The sequence below is a fragment of the Lissotriton vulgaris genome, chromosome 5 (genome assembly GCF_964263255.1).
Source record: "Lissotriton vulgaris chromosome 5, aLisVul1.2, whole genome shotgun sequence".
Lineage (NCBI taxonomy): Eukaryota > Metazoa > Chordata > Amphibia > Caudata > Salamandridae > Lissotriton > Lissotriton vulgaris.
In genome coordinates this window covers 634,112,973-634,135,756 of record NC_141693.1, presented here as the reverse complement: position 1 = coordinate 634,135,756, position 22,784 = coordinate 634,112,973, and positions in this window count along the sequence as shown.

Here is a 22,784-nt window from a genome sequence, read left to right as displayed (position 1 = left end):
CATTTAAAACTGACAGTGGACATTACCTCCATCATACCATAGACATTTCTCAATCCTCCCATCTCGTCAGTAGTAAACCACATGCCACGAAGTGCTATAAATAGTGGGGGGAAACTATGTTAACAGCATAATAGGTTAGCAGCAAAGGATAGCAGCAAAGTTCCTAATGAGGTTAGCAATATTATAGCGATGCTGGCAGTAATATATACCAAAAAGTGGCGCAACATTTGCACATTTGCACTGAAGCCTCAATTGCAGTGTCCCCAGTTGGCTGGCACATGAATAACTCCCATTAACCAGCCCATGTGAAGTGAAATACTACCAAGACAGTGGATTCCTAAAAATAACAACCATTGGCATAGCCAATAGGTCTTGCCTTTGTGACCTTATAAGTGTTTAGCCATGCAACAGTTAATGTTGTTGCAGTAAGGATATTGTGCTGCATAACTAAATACTTATAAGGTCCCAAAGGCAGGACCTTTTGGCTACTCCAATGCTTAAATTTTTAGGCATTAGCAAAGGTTCGGAAAAAAACATAAAGGGGTCCATTAAGATGTCGGGCGGTGGCACCACTGCGGTGCTGGTAGGGCGGAAAAATGCATTTCTCCGCCTGCGAGCAGCGGGGAACACGTCCGCCATATTAGAATTGCAAAACATAGGTCCATTCCCATCCGCCGCGGCCGTATGAGCCAATGGAGACTCACCGCCGGGCAGAATGACGTCCGCCCCACTCCACAAATTAGGATTCCCCAAACAATGAGACGCACTGCAGCAGAGATGCCGCCAACCAGAGATGGCCGAAACTCGACAGCGGAGCGCGACACCGGAGTCCCGGTCCACACCACCCTGTCATGACCGCCATGGACTCCGATCTACACGTGTTCCCGGAGCTGTACCTGCTACAGCACTATCGTCTCATGGGCCGCAGGTACGCAACTACACAAATACAACACACAGGCTGACACAGGGTCCAAATCAACACCAGACACCGTGCTAGGGGCATCAACACATCCACAAGGGCACCCACACATGACCCAACTGCCACCAAGTCACCCCCCTGCATCCTGGACACACTTCGACTGGGAACTAGCAGCAATGTCCCGGTCACGTCACCGCAGGGGTGAATACATGCGCACAATGCAGAAGGCAGGGCCAGTCCAAGGCATGGGTAGGGCCCAAAGACCCCAGGGACACACCTCCCCCACCACACATCAACACACCCCATGAAGGCACAGGCTAGGTGCCCATCCTTTCCACCTCCATGCACAGCAACAAGCCAGGTCAATACACGCCCTGCACCACACAACAAACAACCAGCGAGACAGCCACTGCAGGAGTAGCTGTGCAGGAACACACAACCCACAGCACAGTGCCACGAAACACACACACCACAACACTACCAGACACATGGAAACAAACATGAATACCAGCACCAAAGTAATGCATACAAGGAACAAACATACAAATGGACACACAGCCTGCATACTCATACATACATACCACACACTCACACAGACACCCAAAATGTCCACAGCAATGGAGCACAACAAATCAGCAATCCAAAGTGGGATGTACGCAAACGGAAGGCCATGGAGATACACACCAAGCATGTGCACATCTCATCCAAGACCAGGAACACAGAACACCTCCCTCAGCCCATCAATCCAACATGGGTACTACAGTCAGTGAAGTCAAACCACATCCAACACAGTGCAACAACACAGGGAACCAGCAAGGCATACCAAGTAAAGGCACAAGGAAGAAAGCAAGGCCTGGAAGTCTAACTGGGAACAGCCACATGTGCATACAACAACACAGGAGTACACCTGTAGCACAACACACAGGGCCCATATACATATGCCATTGCTGACAAACACCAGGAGGAACGTGCACACATAACCCCCTCACAACAGCAGCACACAACACCAGTGCCACACACAGTGAAGGCTGCCAATACTTGCCAGTACATACACACACAAATATACACACACCCTGGGTGTAGCCACAAACATAACACACACAGGGATGCCAGTACAGATGTCTGCCAAAAAACAACACACAAACACAAAAGAAACACACATTGAACCCCATCAGAAACAGACATACTCTGTCAGCCAAACTGTGGAAAGGCAATGGGAGTACAGACACAACAGGAGTGCACAACCCCATCACCCTGGACCAAAACACACACAATATACCACAAATCACACAAGAAGTGCACCATCACAGAACAACACTGCCAAATCAAACCAACTACAGATGCACATGAAATAAAAACTGAACAAACACTGCAGGACATCAGGGGATGCACATCAGGCAATGCCAAGGCCACATACACACAGCACTGTATGCACAACAAGCAGTGTGTGCACACCAAGCATAACAGTCACACACAGACATGACTGACACATCCTCAACACACACAACACAAATCAGAAAGCATAGCACAAACACAACAGCAGACCTAGTAAGTGAAGCAATGCCATAGCCAACACACAGAAATCCAACACAACAACAGATGCACCACTCTGGTATACAAGAGCAGAACCATCTTGACTAGAACACTGGGCAGCACACACAGCTGAAGTGCACATGAGCAATCCGGACTGATTAATAGCACAAGAACATCCCACATAAACCATTGGGGCAAGGTGCAGAGTGGAACATTTCTCTTGGCCCAAGAACTGCACCACAACGCACAGTGTCACAAATGAAGTGATAGGGAGGCACACACACACATGTAAACCAAGGGCACAGCTGACATCAAAGTGAACTGTCTTGCAAGTCAGTAGTCGACATGTAAGGGGTGCACTATACACAAATAGAGGGAGTGCAGACTCAAAATGGGTAGGCATAAGTGGCACACATAGGGGATGTCATTACACCACACACACCATGCCATAAAGGAGGATAAAAGGCACCATGTGCCTGCAGTACATGAGAAACACAGCGACAATGGCAGTGTGGAGCAGCAGGGCTGCACAGTCCACTCAAACAGACTCAAGACACATGGATGATCAAACAACACAACACTGATGTGCAAGTCACACACTCTAAACACTCACAAGTGACTAATAGGAGTCAGACAGAACAGCATGGACACACCAACACACTGCACAGTGCACAACAGACAACTCACACATGTGAATACAATCACATCCACAGGGCTGAACAATCCAAACAACAGGCACACAACTCCTGGGTGACACATGTGTGTCTTTCACAATCCAGGGGCACACACACATCCACACCCCCTACAAAGTCACACTCTTCACACTGCACACCTCTTGACTACCCAAGAGCACATATCTCATGTAGGCCATGGGACCAGGATTAAGGGCCATAACAAGATGACCATACACATACAGAGCTGGGCACACATAAAGGAATAACACACATACATGATGCCATTGCCCAGCCTACATGCAAACCAGTGCACAGTATCACACCCTATGCTGGCAGTGTTCCCCAACCTGACATGTGAACAATGTAGCCAACAATAACAAACCACGAAAAAGAGAACTGCATGACAGGTGAAATTGACACCACAGATAACACAAGTATCATTGTCTGAATGAACTGAAGTCCCTGTCACCCCTGTTAAAAATGTAATGCAGGTAAAGAGCTTGGCAATGTTGAAGTGACACATAGAGCATGGAGCACAGTCAACCAAATGCACACACCAAAAGAATTTTAATCTGCAAGGACACTGACAAAACAGACAACAGGAGTAACTGTCTTTATTCACATATTGCACAGCTGTGACAGTAGAACAACAGTAGAGATGAGCAAGGCACCAAATGCTGAGCAAGTGCAAGAGAATCTGCACGCGCAAACTCTAAACAGGAAGGCCAGTGGCCAGTTTAGGATGCACAGCAAGTACATGAGAGGCTGTACAGGGGAGAGTCCGACACAGCAGAGCAACAGGGCCAGTGTCCAGGGCAAAATTCACAGAAAGTACATGAGAGGCTGCACAGGGGAGAGTCCAACACAGCATATCAACAGGCCCAGTATCCATTGCAGGGTGCACAGCAAGTACACGAGAGGCTGCACAGGCATAGGGCAGAACAGGAAGGCTAGTAGACATGCCAAAGCACAGAGCGAGTACATGAGAAGCTGCACAGGCAAGGGATGAACAGCAGTGAATGACAAGGCCAGTGGGCATGGCAAAGTGCAGAGTAAGGACATGAGAAGCTGCACAGTGAGTGTGTTTCACTGTACCCTTCCATGGCCAGCAACACACCCAGGTGGTAAAAAATGGGCAGGACTAGCACACCTGTATGAGAGACAGGTGTGTGAGGGGGGCTACCACTCACTCTTGGATCTCAGTCGGACTTGGAGCTGGCTGTGTGTTGGCGACAGCAGGACCACTTGACTGGGGAAAGAGAGGCCCAGGTAATGTAGGGCTATCAGTGGCTTGGCAAACTGGAGGGTTGTGTGCACCAGGTGGTGTAGTGGCACGTGGAGGTGGAGTCATGCAGACCTGTGACACCGTGTGGGTGGGAGAGGTTTGAGGGGGGGCCTTTCCACTTATTGGGAAATCGAAATGCCTTCCCTGTACTGGGGTTAATGGGAACTGGTGATGACATAACAGGCACACACACCAACAGACCCACATCAGGTGCAGACACTGTCCCTCCCTCTGGTAACGTGGTGGATCCTGCAGAACGCTTTGTCTGGCTATGCCTCTGGACCACCTTCCCCTGTTTGCCAGGTGTGCCCCCTACAGTGCTCTTCTTCCCCTGTATGCCCGGTTCACCACCTACAGTGCCCTCCTTCCCCTGTTTGCCAGGTTTACCCCCTACAGTGCCCTCCTTCCTCTGTCTTACTGGGTTTGGAATGGGAGTCGATGAGGTGGGTGAATTTGGATCTGAGCCCTTCCTGGGTGTGCCCTTTTTTTTTTTTATTTTTTTTATTTTTTTTCTTTTTTTTTGTCCTCATATATGCCACCAGAATATATATGCTCTAGATGGGTCTCGCTGTTGCCTCTTATACTGTTGTTTTTCTTTCTGGTCCACCATGGAAAACAGTATCATAGCGAACAGGGGTTCCCAGAGGTAGGCTGTTTTCCTTATCCTACTCCTCCAGACCTATTTTGGGCACCCTAGGCCTGGTGGAGGACAGGACCTACACAACCTCTGGCATAATCACAGGACTGCTCGCCTATTTATCCAGACCATCAGTTTAGACCAGACATTCTCCAAACTCTCGCTGCGGCCAGCCTGATCCATTTTACACACTTCCATTAGGTACTTCAAACATACTGCAAATCTAGGGGGAGCCGCTGACTTCCACTCCATACATATTTGTCTCCTTGCAATAATTATTGTGTAAAAAATGAATTGAGTATCCAAATCCTTGATGTTATATTCTTTCAGAAAGCCAAAAAAGACTAATCTGCGAGAACATGCAATAGTTGTTGAAAGTACATCTCCCAAGAAATCCATTATCGCTTTCCAGAAATTTTGAATGGCTGGACATTCTAGAAAGATGTGGATATCATCCGCGGCGTTCTGGTTACAGCGGGGGCAATAATAGTTGTTTTGTGTTATCCTGTGTAATTTAGCCGGAGTCCAATAGACTCTGTGAGCCGTAAACAGGTGATTACGCCTTAAATTAGCGGGTTTAATTAGCCTCTGTGAAAGGGAAAAAGAATCTAACCATGCCTTACAGACTTCTTCAGGGGGCTCTGCTATGCTGTTTCCCCATAACTTTACTATCTCCGGGTACAGTTCAATCTCCTCTTCTTTGACCATTGAATTGTACCAAAAAGATAACTCTTTTACCCATTTCCCCCTTCTGCCGATTGCCTCAAAAATATCTGTATCTTCCTCCCTTTGCATACTTTGACTAGACCACCAAGCGGACAGCTGGTAATATTTAAACCTAGTCAACTGTCCCACCGTAAGCTGTGCCAGCGTGTTCCAACTCATTAGGCCCGAGTCTGCCCAGAGGTCTCCCCATTTTTTGAAGCCAGCTGTTTTCAAGGGTTGTGATAATTGATCCTGGAGGCATTGAGGTGTGCCAGGAGAATCCCAGATCGGGGAATGTGTATGATAATAGGAAATATTAAATGTCTTCCTCATAAAACCCCAATTTTTTAATGCAGTCTGTAGGATTTTAAGGCGGATTTTTTTGAAAAATTTCTGGTCTCCAAACTTGAAAGTGAAGTAATCATGGTCGTAGGGTAAATCAGTTAATAAAGCTTGAAACAGGCGGCCCTGTGATGATGCGTCCAACTTGTTTGCAAGAAGCCTAAAATTTTTAAAATGGAATGCATGACAGTATGAGAGAATGTCAGGGAGGGCTAGCCCTCCTATTTTTAAACCCCTCCTTAATTTCTTCCATGCGATTCTTGTTGACTTGCAGGCCCATATAAAGGATCCAATTTTGCCCTGTAAAATGTTGATGTCTTTCAGTGAAAATGAAAGGGGGATGCAATTAAATAAAAAGGTCAATTTAGGAAGAATTGTCATTTTGATAAGGTTGACCCGACCGTAAATGTTTAAAGGCAAGTTCCCCCATCTTGTTAAAGTTTTATTAATATCTTTAACCACCTTCTGCCAACTGAGAGAAGTGGTATCATTTAAAGATTGAGTTAAGTGGATTCCCAGGTACCTCATACTCTGTTTTGCACCAGCTATATGTGTGTTGTTATTCCACCCCATGATCTCTGTTTTATCCTTATTAATCTGGTACCCGGACAGTTTCCCAAATTCCTCGGATAAAAAAAATAACCTTGGGATTGCTTCCGAGTGATCAGAGGTATATAAAAGAAGATCATCAGCGTACAACGCCACCTTCAAAAACAAATTTCCAAGCTGGAATGGTTGAATAATATTGTCCTCTCTAATCCCGCAAACAAAAGGCTCCATATAAACATCGAACAGAAGGGGGGACAGAGGGCAACCCTGCCTAGTGCCTCGTGATATATCAAACCACTCAGATAAAATTCCGTTAACTAAAACCTTAGCCTGAGGGCGGTGATATAAGGATCTGACCGCCTCTATGAAAATTTTGGGGAGCCCGAAGGCCGCCATTGTGGCCCAAAGATATTTCCAATTGACCTGGTCGAAGGCCTTAGCCGCATCTATGGCCACCAGCGCCAGTGGGAGATTTTTAGCATTAGCATAATCTACCGCCCCTATAGCTTGAAACGTTAATTCATTTAACTGTCTCCCCGGGATAAAGCCTCTCTGGTCAGGGTGGATTATGGATTTTATTACCTTTGATAATCTGGTGGCCAAGATGCCTGAGTAAATCTTCATATCCGAATTCAGTAACGAAATAGGTCTGTAGGACTCAATTTTTTTCGGGTCTTTATTAGGTTTGGGTATAAGCGTAATGATAGCTTCTCCCCACGAGGAAGGTATAGAATGGCCTTGGATCAATAAAAAATTGAAAAGTTCTCTTAATTGAGTTATTAATTGATCTTTATTGTCCGTATAAATCTCCACTGGCAGCCCATCTGAGCCTGCAGCTTTCCCCTTTTTCATTTTCTTCAACTGGTTTAGAATTTCCCCATCTGTTATCTCAGATTCCAAGTATGCTTTTTCTGATTCGGACATTTGTGGCAGATGCTTTATACTCAACCAGGATTCTAAATCCGCCCCCGTGGGATCTTTATCTTCCGTGTAGAGACTCCTCATAAAGGACCTAGCTTCCTCTCTTATTTCTGCGTCTGTTTCTATCAGATTACCTGTCTGTCTAAGTACCAACGCTTTAATGTTATTTCTCGTTCTCTCTTCTCTAGCTTTCCAGGCCAGGAGTGCTCCGCACTTCTCTCCGTACTCAAAATTTTTTAATCTGCTGGACTCCCATTTTTCTTTAAGGATTCTTTCATCCGAAATTTTTAACTGGAGCTGCAAGTCAACAAGTTCCTTCTCTAACGCAAGTATTTCTCTGGAGTTTGTTAGTATTGCATTTTGTAGTTCAAGATCCTTTCTAGATATTATTGCTAGGTCTTCCTTTCTTTTTATTTTTATACTTTTTCTCTTATGATATATTAGGGTACTTAAAACACCCCTCAGGTAAGCCTTATATGTTTCCCATACTATCTGGGGAGAGGAGGATCCTGAATTTATTAAAAAGAATTCTGATGTGTTATCTTTAACAGCTGCTTTAAACTGGTTATCCAATAAAAAGGATCTTTCCAGAGTCCACCTTGGTTTTGATAAAGTTATATTAAGTTTAATTTCCATTTCTAGTACTGCATGGTCCGATAATCCAGACGGTGTGAAAGAGAGATAACTAATATCTTTAAGAAGATGTTGGTCAGCCAAGAAATGATCTATTCTAGAATAATTCTTATATTTTTTACTATAAAAAGTAAAACCTGATTGCAATTTGTACTTTTTGCTCCAGACATCCACTAGAGTGAAGTCTTTCATTAAAGCATCCAAGATGGCAAGTGATTTTAAGGGAGCATGGTATTTGGGTGTGCCCTTGCCATTCAACACCTCCTCAGTGGGCATAGAAACTGCACGCCTAGCTTTGCTTGAAGTTTTAGGGACAGGAGAGTCCTTCGCTGGTGATGCCACTGAGGCATGTGAGCCTGATGTCTGCTTCAATGCTTTTTTGACCTTGCTCTTTTCTGACATGCTCTTGTCTTTACATCCTGGGTGGCATTGCTCTTCTGTGGGGATGGTGTCTGCGGGTGGGCCTGCTTGGGCTGTTTCTGCTGGGTGCTTCTTGTGCTGTATCGTGACTGTGATGCATGGGAACCGTGGTCGCTATCATCACATGTGTCACTGACTGGGGGTGGACAAAGGCCCTGGGGAAGGAATGGGAGTATGTGCCTGTTGAGAGGCAGACGTCACTGTGGATGATAAAAAGTGGATGGGAGGGTGGACACTGGCCGCTGTGTGGTAGAATATAATGCAGAGTCCCCATTCCCGGTGCCTGCCAACATGGATGCATCCCAGCTGGCATCAGATGATGTTGTACTTTGTGTCTTAGGCAGGGATTCCTCCTGCATACTCCGGTCCCCCTCTGATGTGCTGGTGACCTCTGTGTCACTGGGCTCCTGTGCAGCTGTAGTGCTAGTCTCGCTACCACTGGTGTCCGGCTCCTGTCCCTCTGTGTCCTCTGGTGAATCTGCATGAGAGAAATTCAGGGTTGGGATAGTGTCATCAACAGGACAAAGCAATTCAATCAATGCACTACAGAAGATGACCAAATCTACCTGTTGACCACCACAGTCTGCAATCCCATTGCAGCAACTCACTACATAGACCACAACAGTGCGTGTAACCCTGAATATCTGCCATGACTGAGCCATGTTAGGGCCACACAGCACAACACCCTGCCCGTGGATGAAGTCTACCAGACACACAACTTGCTCTGTCCACACCAAGGGACATGATGTGGGCACACCACTTATTGTCACTGACAGACCTTGAGGGAACAGGAGGGGACAACACAGACACCTATTAGAACCTGACAGTCCATAATGGCAAGTAGCCCATGCCAAACACCATGTTGCACTCTGGGGCACATTGCTGTCAGATGTGTAGGCCTCAACAATCATAGTACATACAATGTACACTTACATGAAGTCACACTCAGATTGTGGACACTGTTGTTCACCCCCAAATAGATTCCCCACACCATCCCAATGCTGAATGACCATGAAGATCCTAGCACATATGGCTATGGGAATGCACAGCAGGGAGGATCACCTTTGTAAGGCCAGCTTGGGCTAATGCATGACACTGGCACCCATCCCAGCAGCAACTTACATGACACAGCACAGCACCACCCTACAAACATCACATAGGCCACTGCTGCCACAGCCCCTGTACACATGCATCCACTCCCTGCCAAAGTCACCCTCCCTAAATACTCACCCCTGCCTTGCTGCCGATGCTTCTTCAGAGGTGCATCCAGCTAAGTGAAGTCACTGCCAAGATGCGGCCCATCAGTGGTGTCATGCTGAGCCGTGCCAAAGGCCCAGTGTGTAGAAGCAGCCCCAAGGTCACATCTGCCACGTTCTTTGCCAGCCGGCTGATGTCGTCCCACGTCTTGTGGCAGTGGGTGCGTCGTCCCACTGCCACAGGGCTCACAACGTTGCGGCAATGGCCCTCCACACGGCTTTACTCTGGTGTACCTTGAGCTGCAGGCATGGGAGAAAAGAGGGGGAAATGATCAGTGACACAGTGTTATGTACCAACATCTATCAGTACAGTAGCAAGACACAGACTCATTACCAAATGTAATCTCTGTCCATCCCACCCTGGGGTACACCTCAAATGGGCACTCTGCATGGGGTAAGCTGATGTGATTGTATGCATTTATGAGGGCGTACAGGGTCCCTGTTAATCTCACACACATGCAGGTTGACTGCACTGAACCCCCTCTGTGGCTTGCACACATCTCCAGTCCTTTGCATATCTGGCCACTACATACATCACCTATCAACCTGTGTCTGTGTGAAGACCCACTGTGTGCATGACTGGGCAGCATTCAATGAGCATGTCCTGTGAACATATCTGTATGTCATGTGTGTCATGTGTGAGGCGTCAGGGTACATAGACTCACATACAAAATAAAGCTCTACACAAGTGGGGTTGTGTGCGATTATATAGGGCTGAGATGGTGCATATTTGGATTTCAGTGTGAATGAACCAGAGTAAGGACACACTAAGTGCAGTGATGTGACCTCGTCTTGGTGGGCGGGCACTGTGCAGCGCATCTGGGTTCACACTGAGTTGGACAACAGGGGCACACAGAGACATTCCGCCAAGCAATTACTGTCCTGGCACCTGCATGTCCAACATACTTTGTCTCTGTATGGCTGACAATGTAACACACTCCACTCAGACATACAACTGCAGGCAGGGAAACCTGTGACATTGGGACTTTGGGACACACACTCCTTCCCCCTGGAAACAGCATGATTGTCAGCGCATGACACAACCCCACACCCTCAGGCATATACTGCAGCAGTCCAACTACATGTGTGCCCCCCTGCCCTACACCTCCCTTTACGATGACTTACCACAACATTTGGGGCAGAATACAGCCTTGGGTACTGTACGAGCACCTCGTCCGCCAAGACCTCCAGCTCCTCGCTAGTGAATGGACTGGCACGGATCTTCTCTGTCCATCCCTGTGGACATGGAACACCTGTGGTGAAATTGGGTGGAGAGGGGTCTCAGGCAGCAGGCTCTGGAGACAGCGACAGATGAGGGTCTCAGGCAGCAGGTTCTGGAGGCAGCAGCAGATGAGGGTCCCAGGCAGCAGGCTCTGGAGGCAGCAGCAGATGAGGGTCTCAGGCAGAAGGCTCTGTGAGCAGTGAAAAAGTGAGGTGCCCTCCCACACATAAATAGCCCCCTGGGGTCGTTTCAAAGGTGCCAATTGGTTGTCCAGGTATGCCTCTTTCAAAAGCATCCAATGACCGCCTCCGCGGTGGTGGAGCACGCCTACCACGACTTTCAAAATTGCCTCATGCCACCGCAATCATCGCTCCCATTGCAAAGGAGAAGTGGAAGAGGAAGAGGAAGACAGGGTTCAGTTCGCAGAAAAAACAGGTATTTGTCACGGAGGAGCTAGAACACTAACAACAACTATTCGTCATCTCCACTGTGTCATTTGCAACGCAAACGGAAACATGGCAGTCCATCCTGGCCAACATGAATGCAGTTGGAGTGTCGAGGACAGCAGTGGAGAAGGTCAAGCAGTGTAAGAAGGATGTGAAAAGCCCAACCAAGCAGAATACCCCTGCCAACAGGAAGGCAGCCTCGGCGACTGGAGGTGGGAGTCCTGTGCCACAGGAGGAGCTGGAGGAAATGGTGGCCACAGTCATCAGTGTTGGGACGGTGCAAGGAGTTTGGAGTCCGGAAACAGCTCTATATGACCTGACACAGCATCAACAGGGTGAGTATCGACCAGGGACTGGGGGGACGGTGGGAGATGGGCACAATGGCATACATGCACAATCATGTGCAGCACACTGCACACCCATAATGAGCCTGGATCATGCCCCTGATCCCTGTGGCACACTGCAGCACACACACATAGCAATAACAGCACATCCACATTGACAACAATTTGGGACAAAGTGCAACACTTACACTGCAGAGCAGAGGACAAAACTGGCCAATCACACCTGACATAGCAGGAAACTGTGCGATGGAAATTATGTGTACAGCCTCACATCATTGATGTAGTCCAAATCTCCACCAAATAGTCTGTTCCTCCAAAACAGTCACAATGTACATTGTTATGTGGTCTGTATTTAAACATGAACAATGCAACAACATACATGTCAACACAATGTCTAAATACATCTCCCAGTCACATTGCGAAGGGACAACCAACACCTCAAGCAGAGCAGACCAGATAACTCATCAGTGATGCTGAAGGGGACATCCACACCTTCAGCACCGACGCCCTACAAGAGTTCATGGACATCTTAGGCAACCCACCTCCAGGAGCAGGGCAGCCCAACTGCATTGAGACCCCAATCCCTACACATAACACACAGATGTAAGCACCCACCACCACGGCTGGCTCCCAGCACCCACCTGAAGCACACATTGCATTCCAAGGCCAGGTGTCAGACCACCAGCAGGAGGTGGCTGAACAGGTGCAGGTGGGGTTCGACCTCATGGAACCCGAACTAGATCACATACCTGGGTGTCTAAGTTCCACCAGGGACCACTTACACTAACCAAGGAGACCCACACTGCGACAGAGAAACATGCATCAGCACATTTCCTGTACTGAATCACGCACAAAGCCCGGGGCTAATCATTCACACCCGCGGGCTGGACTTGCCTACGCCACCCGAGTTCACTCCTCTTACATATTAAGTGGGGGACAACAAAGCTACATGTCTACATGCCTGCTGTGATATGTTTGCATCCTCTGTACACAGCACATTGCAATGTGCCCGGCGCCCTCATGCATACATTATGACCACACAGACACACTCAGATAGTTTGTGGAACTGGCTATTGGCATGTGCGCACAGCACATTTATTGCCAGGGTCACATGTACAGTGACGCCTGTGCTGGATGTGTGTGGGGTGAGTGTAAGCCAGGCCTCATGGAGTTGTTGGTGCTGGAAACAACTTGAACAGTGATCACAATTAAAGGGGAAACACAAAACATGAAGCATAACACCCAATATGCAATCAGAAGGGTGCCTAAGTTGCAGTGCACTGAGTTTGTGGCAACTGAAGAACTGAGGAGGGTATCAAGCTGATGATGGCACCCATGACAGGTGTGAGCAACTCCGATAGTTCCGACTCTGGCACTTGTTATTTGGAGGTGGTCCTGCCAGTGGTGGAATGTGCATCCTGCGGTGATGCGACGTCCGGACAGGTCAGGACTCGATTTGATGTGTGAGCCCAGGTGGACCGCAGTTGAGGCTGGAGGCAGTGGACAGAGCAGGGCCACAGACACATGGCGTTGATGACCCCCAGTCCATCGACCCAGAAGCCATCCAATACTTAATTCAACAGGGTAAATGACTTGAGCTGCACAGAGTTAGTGGCCCTGGATGTACTGCGGCCTGCACAGGCACACCGCCACGGGATGGTGACTTGCATTGTACTGAGGTAGGGCCATGCGTGCTAAGCGGGTTCTGGTTAAAGGTGAATGTAACGGAGTGTTGCGGGGTACAGTGGAAGATGTCCTCCAGGGCATGATGCAGAGGGCAGAAGCCAGCTGGAGGCAGCAAATGAAGGAGTGGAATGCTACTGCCTTGTTTTTGCCACCAAGTCAGTATCACCTACATGATGATGAAGACAACCCCCAGTCTATAGACTCACATGCCACCAAAGTTCAACCAAAGAGTGTCCATGAATGCCAGGGCACAGACTTAATGGCAGCAGGGCTGAAAGGGGATGCAGTCTGCGATGAGGCCTGTACAATGATATAAACTCTGCCATAAATAAATCAAGACTCAGTTCCAAATGTATGGCCTACTCAACCGCAGTGTAGGCCTGAGGAAGCGTTCAGCAGGGGACAACAGCCACGTGTTGTCGGCTTGTGATGCAGAGAGTTAGTAACACCAGAGCAGTTGTTGTTAGTTTTCGAACACCTCCATAATGATGATTCTTTTTTCCTCCAGACTGAAACACGTCTTCCTCTTACTCCTCTCCTTGCTTACAATGATATGAACTTGGCCATTGAAAAATCAAAACTCGGTTCCAAACGTGTGACCTACTTGACCGCAGTGTAGGACCATGAGGTACCACAGACACATGTGGTTGGAATGCTATACACAGAGTTGGTGGCACCACATCGAGGGAGTACAGTGATATCAAACGTCCTATTAACATATGAACACTGCCATCATGATATCAAGCCTTAGTTCCAAATGTATGACCTACATGACCGTAGTGTAGGCAGGCGGCAGCGATGGAGTACATCAACGAGGAATGAGTAATGCAGGCCTTTGTCGACGAGTCCGTAATGGTCTGAGGAGGCTGCCAAGGTCACGGGCCTCGGGCTTGGAGCATGCACCGGCATGTGGTGCGCCGTCTTTGACACACGCCGGTATCGGCAGGTGAGCAGTGAGGCCTGGGTGCGAGGGCAGGCAAGATGGTTTTGAAGACCAGCGGCCCGGGGTGCAGCACATGAACAGGATCGCAGGCACCACTCCTCACAGCGATGGCATCGGCCTCGTGATGGGGTGAGAGGTGCTGTCCTGGCAAACACGTTGGGCATTCCAGAAGAGAACCACACCCAGAGCTACATGCTTTTTATTCACACCCCCATGCTAGCCTAGAGTACGCTGGGCCAGCCCAATACGTTCACGCTTGCAGGAGGGGACGTAACAAGCTACATTTCCGCCATCTTCCCCACTGGCTGAGGTAACATGGTTGCGTCCACTGTCCACTTCACCCCAAACATCAGCAGTGTATGTTGACATGGATATATCTGTTGTCTGCATTCTGCAGTTTGGGCAGCAAATCCACACCACACTTGGCATTGTGTACATTCTCATTCATTGGTCACTTGCCTCCTTCGCACATGTCTGGTTCCCACCTCTCTTTTTTCCCCACAATCTACTATTGTATTGCTGGGGTGCCATGCCATTGTTGACTCATGTACATGGCTAGCGCAGGTTACCACAGTACGTTTTCTGTCATGTCTGGTGGGTGAGCATGTTGTTTTGCATGTTGTTTGTGAGTTTGTAACGTGTGCATCCCAGAGTTTTGAGTTGCAAGATTGTGGAGTTGGAGTGTGTGGTGTGTTCATTTGGTACTTACAAACAGGCATAGCATTTCCGTAGGTGCCATCCTGGAAGAGCTGGTTGATGATGGACTGTCAGATGGAGGAATCATGCACACTGCCTGGGTAGATGGCAAAGACATTGGTCTAGAGTCCCCAGTAGTCCACGATTGCCTCCACATTGATGAAATGTGTTTGCTTTCTGTTGCGGTAATTGTGTGCAGTTTTGGCAGGGTGCACAAGTAGGACATGTGTGCAGTCAATTGCCCCCAACACGTGTGGCAAGCCAGCTATGGCGTAGAAGCCTTGCTTGGTATCCAGCTGTTCCTGCACATTGTGGGGGAGGTGAAGGTGCTGGGGTATCGAGCAGATGATGATTTCATCCAAGACAGTGGTGATGAACTTTGATGAGGCTGGCTGTGAGACTCCTCTCTGGCAGTTGTTGGTTGGAAGGTACCTGAGGCTGACAGATGCAGCACAGCCAGCAGTTTTTTCTATGGAGAGATGTTGGTTGTCCGCTGTGTTTGTACCGTCAGTGTGTGGGCAATGATGTTCAGGATGCGGAGGATGGTTGTCCTTTTCAGACTGTAGTGGACAATGACATCCTCTCATGTTGGGTTTTCTGAAGGTCCGATGTCTTTGTCAGTGCTGCCTCTGTGGTGGTCCGGAGGGGAATGGGGGGTCCTGGGTGTGGTGGCGTGGGTGTTGTGGCCCTCTTGGGGATCCGAGCTGCATGAGCAGTGCCTTCATGGCATCTGTTGCACTTAAGGTGTGGCTCTGGACTGGGCTCCCTGACCTGGTGCAGATTGTCATCCAACTTTACACTAGGTCAGAGCAGGTTTTAATTTACTGCTGCCAACGCACCTTATCACCTGCTTTGTGATCTTATCGCCGATATGGCAGATCATTAAGAATGTTGCGGAGTGGTGTTGTCACAGCTTTTTGCACGGGAATGCCTACTCTGCATCTCATTAGCAATAGTTGCCGGGGTCATCTGTGGTGATGTTTTTTTAGGCTGCTAATGCATGTAAACTAGTGTTATCCGCTGTTAGCACCAGCTTGTGAATGGGGCAATACATTTATCGCCACTTTGGCTGTGATAAAGTGCTGATAATTCAACAATAAATCCTTGAGAATATGTCCATATATTTTCTACCCAAACTAACCTTTTTAGCAACATCATGATTATCAAAGACTGGGGAAAAAAACATTCTAACCTATACCGCGCAACTTGCATGCAACTCTTTGACAACAGTTCCTAGGTCATACAGCTGTATTAGGATTGTAACTTATGAAATGCAAGTAACAAAATGTCTCTGTAACAAAAGCAGAAACCCACTGCGCTTTCCAGATCAAAGGCCGTTCTGTGATCTGCAAGGTACAGGTTCTTTGCAGTAGGCATATTAACTCTCTGAGCTACTTTATGAGAGTAAAAATTGCCACTAGACAAAACTCTCGCCAGCAGGATCATATTTTGACATTGCTATTGTTGTTTGGAAACTTCTGGACACACAATGAAATTGACCACAGGTGATTTGAAACCTAAAAGCTATTTATAGACACAGTGCCCCCTCCCCACCCTGAACTTAGCGGGTTCCTTGGTCGCACCATCCTAATACCAGCCCTGTGTACAGTTCATACTTTGAAACGTGTCACCTCGGGGTGTCTGAGCGAGTTCACGTTGTTATTGGGTGTTTATTACGGGCATGATTGACATTTCCACTTTGGAAGAACGTGAGGAAGATATACATAGGTCTTGAAATATAAACAGTGCCAAAGGAAACAGAAAAAAATCATCTTTGTTTATAGGTGGGGAGTGAGAGAGAGTGGGTGTGAGTGTATGTAGAAGGGGATGTGATCCAAGGACGTATATTCAGAGTTGACATGAGGATATGAAAAGCATGACAGGCAAAAAAAGTGTGATAGTGTCTAACAGAGTGAGAGACCTCATAGGAAAGTGGTGTGAAGGGGAGAGTGGATTCAGAGGTGACTTAAATGTCTCTAATGGAAAATGGTAGCATAATGGGCCGTAGGCTGATTTCAACACGGACAGGCATAGACGGGCTTGCCTACCATGTGCCTTCAGTGCACCAGTTCTGCATCTGTGCTGCTGTCTCCATTTTATAGTTCCTATTCTGCTGGCACATGCATAACCCCCACTGCTTTCAACATGTGAAGTAGAATACCACCAAGATAGTGGGTTCCTACAAATTGAAAAGAGCCTCCAAAATCTTTTCCTCTACCAGTGTAACTAACACAGGCTAAAACTTCTCTACCTCAGCAGAACTCAAAATATTTTTTAAAATACACATTTTCAAATTCACATTTAAAACTGACAGTGGACATTACCTCCATCATACCATAGACATTTCTCAATCCTCCCATCTCGTCAGTAGTAAACCACATGCCACGAAGTGCTATAAATAGTGGGGGGAAACTATGTTAACAGCATAATAGGTTAGCAGCAAAGGATAGCAGCAAAGTTCCTAATGAGGTTAGCAATATTATAGCGATGCTGGCAGTAATATATACCAAAAAGTGGCGCAACATTTGCACATTTGCACTGAAGCCTCAATTGCAGTGTCCCCAGTTGGCTGGCACATGAATAACTCCCATTAACCAGCCCATGTGAAGTGAAATACTACCAAGACAGTGGATTCCTAAAAATAACAACCATTGGCATAGCCAATAGGTCTTGCCTTTGTGACCTTATAAGTGTTTAGCCATGCAACAGTTAATGTTGTTGCAGTAAGGATATTGTGCTGCATAACTAAATACTTATAAGGTCCCAAAGGCAGGACCTTTTGGCTACTCCAATGCTTAAATTTTTAGGCATTAGCAAAGGTTCGGAAAAAAACATAAAGGGGTCCATTAAGATGTCGGGCGGTGGCACCACTGCGGTGCTGGTAGGGCGGAAAAATGCATTTCTCCGCCTGCGAGCAGCGGGGAACACGTCCGCCATATTAGAATTGCAAAACATAGGTCCATTCCCATCCGCCGCGGCCGTGTGAGCCAATGGAGACTCACCGCCGGGCAGAATGACGTCCGCCCCACTCCACAAATTAGGATTCCCCAAACAAGCAGACGCACTGCAGCAGAGATGCCGCCAACCAGAGATGGCCGAAACTCGACAGCGGAGCGCGACACCGGAGTCCCGGTCCACACCACCCTGTCATGACCGCCATGGACTCTGATCTACACGTGTTCCCGGAGCTGTACCTGCTACAGCACTATCGTCTCATGGGCCGCAGGTACGCAACTACACAAATACAACACACAGGCTGACACAGGGTCCAAATCAACACCATGCTAGGGGCATCAACACATCCACAAGGGCACCCACACATGACCCAACTGCCACCAAGTCACCCCCCTGCATCCTGGACACACTTCGAATGGGAACTAGCAGCAATGTCCCGGTCACGTCACCGCAGGGGTGAATACATGCGCACAATGCATAAGGCAGGGCCAGTCCAAGGCATGGGTAGGGCCCAAAGACCCCAGGGACACACCTCCCCCACCACACATCAACACACCCCATGAAGGCACAGGCTAGGTGTCCATCCTTTCCACCCCCATGCACAGCAACAAGCCAGGTCAATCCACGCCCTGCACCACACAACACAACACACAGCACAGTGCCACGAAACACACACACCACAACACTACCAGACACATGGAAACAAACATGAATACCAGCACCAAAGTAATGCATACAAGGAACAAACATACAAATGGACACACAGCCTGCATACTCATACATATATACCACACACTCACACAGACACCCAAAATGTCCACAGCAATGGAGCACAACAAATCAGCAATCCAACGTGGGATGTACGCAAATGGAAGGCCATGGAGATACACACCAAGCATGTGCACATCTCATCCAAGACCAGAAACTCAGAACACCTCCCTCAGCCCATCAATCCACACATGGGTACTACAGTCAGTGAAGTCAAACCACATCCAACACAGTGCAACAACACAGGGAACCAGCAAGGCATACCAAGTAAAGGCACAAGGAAGAAAGCAAGGCCTGGAAGTCTAACTGGGAACAGCCACTCGTGCATACAACAACACAGGAGTACACCTGTAGCACAACACACAGGGCCCATATACATACGCCATTGCTGACAAACACCAGGAGGAATGTGCACACATAACCCCCTCACAACAGCAGCACACAACACCAGTGCCACTCACAGTGAAGGCTGCCAATACTTGCCAGTACATACACACACAAATATACACACACCCTGGGTGTAGCCACAAACATAACACACACAGGAATGCCAGTACAGATGTCTGCCAAAAAACAACACACAAACACAAAAGAAACACACACAGAACCCCATCAGAAACAGACATACTCTGTCAGCCAAACTGTGGAAATGCAATGGGAGTACAGACACAACAGGAGTGCACAATCCCATCACCCAGGACCAAAACACACACAATATACCACAAATCACACAAGAAGTGCACCATCACAGAACAACACTGCCACATCAAACCAACTACAGATGCACATGAAATAAAAACTGAACAAACACTGCAGGACATCAGGGGATGCACATCAGGCAATGCCAAGGCCACATACACACAGCACTGTATGCACAACAAGCAGTGTGTGCACACCAAGCATAACAGTCACACACAGACATGACTGACACATCCTCAACACACACAACACAAATCAGAAAGCATAGCACAAACACAACAGCAGACCTAGTAAATGAAGCAATGCCATAGCCAACACACAGAAATCCAACACAACAACAGATGCACCACTCTGGTATACAAGAGCAGAACCATCTTGACTAGAGCACTGGGCAGCACACACAGCTGAAGTGCACATGAGCAATCCTGACTGATTAATAGCACAAGGTCATCCCACATAAACCATTGGGGCAAGGTGCAGAGTGGAACAGTTCTCTTGGCCCAAGAACTGCACCACAACGCACAGTGTCACAAATGAAGTGATAGGGAGGCACACACACACACATGTAAACCAAGGGCACAGCTGACATCAAAGTGAACTGTCTTGCATGTCAGTAGTCGACATGTAAGGGGTGTACTATACACAAATAGAGGGAGTGCAGACTCAAAATGGGTAGGCATAAGTGGCACACATAGGGGATGTCATTACACCACACACACCATGCCATAAAGGAGGATAAAAGGCACCATGTGCCTGCAGTACATGAAAAACACAACGACAATGGCAGTGTGGAGCAGCAGGGCTGCACAGTCCACTCAAACAGACTCAAGACACATGGATGATCAAACACAACACTGATGTGCAAGTCACACACTCTAAACACTCACAAGTGACTAATAGGAGTCAGACAGAACAGCATGGACACACCAACACACTGCACAGTGCACAACAGACAACTCACACATGTGAATACAATCACATCCACAGGGCTGAACAATCCAAACAACAGGCACACAACTCCTGGGTGACACATGTGTGTCTTTCACAATCCAGGGGCACACACACATCCACACCCCCTACAAAGTCACACTCTTCACACTGCACACCTCTTGACTACCCAAGAGCACATATCTCATGTAGGCCATGGGACCAGGATTAAGGGCCATAACAAGATGACCATACACATACAGAGCTGGGCACACATAAAGGAATAACACACATACATGATGCCATTGCCCAGCCTACATGCAAACCAGTGCACAGTATCACACCCTATGCTGGCAGTGTTCCCCAACCTGACATGTGAACAATGTAGCCAACAATAACAAACCACGAAAAAGAGAACTGCATGACAGGTGAAATTGACACCACAGATAACACAAGTATCATTGTCTGAATGGACTGAAGTCCCTGTCACCCCTGTTAAAAATGTAATGCAGGTAAAGAGCTTGGCAATGTTGAAGTGACACATAGAGCATGGAGCACAGTCAACCAAATGCACACACCAAAAGAATTTTAATCTGCAAGGACACTGACAAAACAGACAACAGGAGTAACTGTCTTTATTCACATATTGCACAGCTTTGACAGTAGAACAACAGTAGAGATGAGCAAGGCACCAAATGCTGAGCAAGTGCAAGAGAATCTGCACAAGCAAACTCTAAACAGGAAGGCCAGTGGCCAGTTCAGGATGCACAGCAAGTACATGAGAGGCTGTACAGGGGAGAGCCCAACACAGCAGAGAAACAGAGCCAGTGTCCATGGCAGGGTGCACAGGAAGTACATGAGAGGCTGCACAGGGGAGAGTCCAACACAGCAGAGCAACAGGGCCAGTGTCCAGGGCAAAATTCACAGAAAGTACATGAGAGGCTGCACAGGGGAGAGTCCAACACAGCAGATCAACAGGCCCAGTATCCATGGCAGGGTGCACAGCAAGTACACGAGAGGCTGCACAGGCATAGGGCAGAACAGGAAGGCTAGTAGACATGCCAAAGCACAGAGCGAGTACATGAGAAGCTGCACAGGCAAGGGATGAACAGCAGTGAATGACAAGGCCAGTAGGCATGGCAAAGTGCAGAGTAAGGACATGAGAAGCTGCACAGTGAGCGTGTTTCACTGTACCCTTCCATGGCCAGCAACACACCCAGGTGGTCAAAAATGGGCAGGACTAGCACACCTGTATGAGAGACAGGTGTGTGAGGGGGGCTACCACTCACTCTTGGATCTCAGTCGGACTTGGAGCTGGCTGTGTGTTGGCGACAGCAGGACCACTTGACTGGGGAAAGAGAGGCCCAGGTAATGTAGGGCTATCAGTGGCTTGGTAAACTGGAGGGTTGTGTGGACCAGGTGGTGTAGTGGCACGTGGAGGTGGAGTCATGCAGACCTGTGACACCGTGTGGGTGGGAGAGGTTTGAGGGGGGGCCTTTCCACTTATTGGGAAATCGAAATGCCTTCCCTGTACTGGGGTTAATGGGAACTGGTGATGACACAACAGGCACACACACCAACAGACCCACATCAGGTGCAGACACTGTCCCTCCCTCTGGTAACGTGGTGGATCCTGCAGAACGCTTTGTCTGGCTACGCCTCTGGACCACCTTCCCCTGTTTGCCAGGTGTACCCCCTACAGTGCTCTTCTTTCCCTGTATGCCCGGTTCACCCCTTACAGTGCCCTCCTTCCCCTGTTTGCCAGGTTTACCCCCTACAGTGCCCTCCTTCCTCTGTCTTACTGGGTTTGGAATGGGAGTCGATGAGGTGGGTGAATTTGGATCTGAGCCCTTCCTGGGTGTGCCCTTGCCATTCAACACCTCCTCAGTGGGCATAGAAACTGCACGCCTAGCTTTGCTTGAAGTTTTAGGGACAGGAGAGTCCTTCGCTGGTGATGCCACTGAGGCATGTGAGCCTGATGTCTGCTTCAATGCTTTTTCGACCTTGCTCTTTTCTGACATGCTCTTGTCTTTGCATCCTGGGTGGCATTGCTCTTCTGTGGGGATGGTGTCTGCGGGTGGGCCTGCTTGGGCTGTTTCTGCTGGGTGCTTCTTGTGCTGTATCGTGACTGTGATGCATGGGAACCGTGGTCGCTATCATCACATGTGTGACTGACTGGGGGTGGACAAAGGCCCTGGGGAAGGAATGGGAGTATGTGCCTGTT